A 4,053-nucleotide genomic window follows, 5' to 3' on the forward strand; every position below is an offset into this window, starting at 1 on the left:
TCTTTTCTCTCTTGAAAGTGGTGTTCGAATATATATTGCCTCCATGAAGATGTTCCGACAAAAAGATTTCTAAATTATTTTGCACATTCATTGATAGTTTATTGCATGGTCTACAAATTAGGTTTTTTTTTAATCTTTATCTGCAATATATAATCAAATGCCCAATCTCTGTCACTGCAGTCCCTCAGGCTCGAAAAGCATCCCTGGCTCGGTTTTTAGAGAAACGCAAGGAAAGGTGAGTTCTAACTCAAAGAAGAAAGAAAGATACTTGTTTTAAATTTCACTTTGACCTTAATGCTCAAATCTATTTGAGAATCATTAACAAATACACTTTAGATGGTAAGCCAAAGCAAGGACCTGCGGGGATGTAAGACGCATGTAATTTAGCTAGGCTAGGTATTTTTGTCTTTGCGATAATTATACCTTCAGGCTATTTCGAAAAACTGAAAATGGTTTTAAAGATGTTGTTTGGGCCTGGAGTTGGAGATGCATTTGTTTGGAGTTTGCTTCAGAATTTTCAAAGCCTGCTTTTCGTTTGCTTTGGGTCTGAGGGGGCGTATTTATCAATAATAAAGAAACAATTTATCAAAAAAGAAGGGGAAAGTAGAAACCATGGTACAACCTTTACTATATTGGAAAAATTGAATTTCAATGAAGTGATATTATTGATGCAATGATTAGCTCAACTAAATCATCTGGCTCCTGAATTGAGGCAGTTTTTTGTGCATGCAGAGCGACGAATGCAGAGCCGTACACTCTCAGCAAGAAATCTCCAGATTTTGCCACCCCGAACCCTGCTAATTAATTCCTTCGCAACCTCTGCGGCTGGAACTAGTTCTCTCTTGGCAAGAAGGAGAGTAACAACATACAATGAAGCCAAAAGCAGACGGGAATTGTTGAGATTTTGTGCAGCAAGTTAAAAATGTCAGTCCGTGTTTTGTTTCATAGAATAACTGTAATCATGACCCTGTTTGATTGCCAAACTTAACTCTCTCTCGTATATAGTAAGTGTAGGGTTTTCCGCCCATTTCTTTTGTCATTTCGCTTTCTTTTAATGCTCTCGGATTCTTTGCTTCTAGATTAGGTGATATTAAGCACATTTAGAGCATAATTAAAAATCTATTAGCATAATTTTTATACAACTTTCCGGTTTGTAATAATTATATAGCCTTTCTTTATAGCAAAGCAACCTCCTTTCGTACTTGAAACTACATAAGACCATCTCTCTCTCTCTCTTAATTCACACACGCGCACGTGCATGCTAGGTGACCTGTGCTTGGTCACCTGTTGGATAAAAAGAAAAAAACAATTTTAAGCTGACATGAATTTTTTTTATTTTAAAAAAACATTGAATGATAAAAAAATAAGTAAAAAAAGATCTCAGTCATTGTTAATTTATTAAACCTGTTGTTAATTTATTAAACCCGTAACTGGATTAATTTGATAAAACAACTACTAAATCAAAAAAACTAAATAAAAAAAAACTTGAAGTTTAATTTTTGATAAATTAAATGTTAAAGTATAAAATTAAAAAAACAAAACTTAATATATAAAAGAATAAAAAAATAGCAATTACAAACTAAAAAACCTTGAATCTATTCAAATCAACCTGTGTCAAACCTACAAATTAAGTAAATCAAGTATTAAGATTGGAAAGGAAAATGGAGTAAACTCAATTTAAAAAAAAAAAATCAATGTCAAAATGTAAGACAGAGAAAAATAAGTTAAAAAAAAATGATGCTAACACTTAATTGAAAGCACAAAATATAAAGAAAAAAACATGAAAATCAATTCTCAATAAATTAAATATTGAAGATAAAAATCAATAACACAAAAGGATTCAAAAGGAAAAAAAAGGAAAAAAAAAAGCAAGCCTACCTAAATTAACTCGTTAAATTCATAGACCATGTAATGAAATTAGGATAATTCTATAAAAAGATAAACAAAGAAAACCATGAAGTCTATTTTAAAAAATAAATCAATGTGTGGCTTATAAAACTTGTGATATAAATTATTTAATTAGAAGTATCAAATCTGGAAAAACCATGAATCTTAAATTTTAAAAAAATATATTAAATGATAAAATTGAAAAAAAAACATTCAGTCCCAAAAAAAATATAAAATAGCATGTTTGAGGATCAAATTTGAAGAAAAAAAACAAATGAGAGGGTGGATAATTTGAATTAAAGGGCTAAATTAAAAAAAAAATATTTTTACAAAAGAAATAAAATAAGAAATCACCTAAAAAATGAGGATCAAGTTTTTTTAAAAAAATTGACAAACTAAATATTTTGATTAAATAATGAAATTGAAAATAATCAAAAATTTATAAAAGTGATAAGAGAAAAATGAAGGACAAAAAAGAACTAAAAACAAACCTGAAAAAAAGGGTCTAGATTAAAAAATAAAATTAAAAAAAAAAAACAAAAATTTACAAAAGAATCAATGACAAAAATAACAAATAAAAAAAAATAAAAATTGATATTTAAATATCCTAACTAAAGGGATTGCCTTGAAATTACATTTGTCAGGCGTGAATTTAGAGAGGGGAGAGAAAAAAAAGACAAAAAAAAATAGATGTGACGATAATTTATCTTAAAAAAACGTGTCATCATTAGAAAAAAAGTACATCATAGGGAATCTAGTGTCAGGGTGAAAGATAATTTTTTACTACCATAGGATTTTACACGCACTGTCTAAGCATGACAGAATCCTTTTACGCATTTCCATGTTACTTGTACGCACTTTATATTTTTAAAAATTTAATAATTTTTAATTAATGTAAAATAATATTTTACCCTTGTATTGATATGCTTATAGCACACAAAGAAAAAAAATGTGAAAATTAAAAAAATCCCCCTAAAATAAGTTGTTGTTATTATTTTTATTATTATCATCTTTAATAATAGTAGTAGTAGCTGTATTAGTATTATTACTACTTAACAACAATTATTATTATAGTCATCATCATCAGTGTCATTATTATTGTTGTTATTATTATTGTCACTGTCACTCTTATCGCCACTGCTATTATTAATGTTTTTATTATCATTACTATTCTTCTTCTTCTTCCTTGTATATTGTTTTTGTTCTTGTCATTATCGTCGTTGTCATCACGTTTTTTTTTTTTTATCGAATATAATAGATCAAAACAAAACAGGTCAGGAAGCTGACAAGTTATATATACACATATACAAAAGCAAAAGCAAAACAAAATATGCTCACATTCATAAAAAAATACAGGAAGACAACAACCTAGAGAGAGAATCAAAAGTATTACATTGGTTAGTTAAGGAACCCAAGATCCAGCAAGTGCTAAAGATAACCAACCAAAAAGAATTTCACCCAAAAAAAAACCCAACAATTGATGCAATTTGCAGCTGAAATATAAGAGAACCACCAATAACTACTGAAACACACAAGGGTCATTAATAGGAGGCATGCAACCCCAATAGTCAACCACGAAATAAAGCAGTGTTTTGGAAGAGACCACTTTTTCAATACAACTATTTCCTATGAGACATCAGCATCATGATTATTGTCATTGTTATTATTAGTTTTATTATTATTATTATTATTATTACTATTATTACTATTATTATTACTATTATTACCACTACTAGGATCATAACCATCATTTTTCTTATTATTACCATTGTCATTATAGTTATTATTACCATCATAACTATTATCACCTCAACAAATTATTATTACAACTACTATTATGACTATTATTATCGTTATTGGTATTATTGTAAGTACGTCATCGTCGTCACTATTACTACTATTGCCGCTACTATTATTGCTATCATTAATATTATTATCACAGCTATTAATATCATCACTATCATTATCACCATCACCATAATTATTACCATTGTTAATATTATTACCATAATTATTAATATAATTACTATTGTTATTACAATTACTATCGCTATTAGTAATAGCAATGATATAAATGCCACCGTCGTCGCCGCAACTATTATTATTTTTACCATCATCACTAATTTTTTTTATTTATTATTATTTTTATTGCTGTCATCATCATTA

The 4,053-nt window shown here is 28.1% G+C and overlaps 1 long non-coding RNA gene across 1 annotated transcript; it reads left to right on the plus strand.

Moving 5' to 3' along the window:
- The first annotated feature begins 128 nt into the window (after positions 1-128).
- On the plus strand, positions 129-1,160 carry LOC105119705 (uncharacterized). The gene is made up of 2 exons (XR_841171.1): positions 129-235; positions 733-1,160. It is a non-coding gene; the product is annotated as an uncharacterized LOC105119705 (long non-coding RNA).
- The last annotated feature ends 2,893 nt before the right edge of the window (positions 1,161-4,053 follow it).

The sequence above is a fragment of the Populus euphratica genome, unplaced genomic scaffold (genome assembly GCF_000495115.2).
Source record: "Populus euphratica unplaced genomic scaffold, PopEup_1.0 scaffold3390.1, whole genome shotgun sequence".
NCBI classification, from domain to species: Eukaryota; Viridiplantae; Streptophyta; class Magnoliopsida; order Malpighiales; family Salicaceae; genus Populus; species Populus euphratica.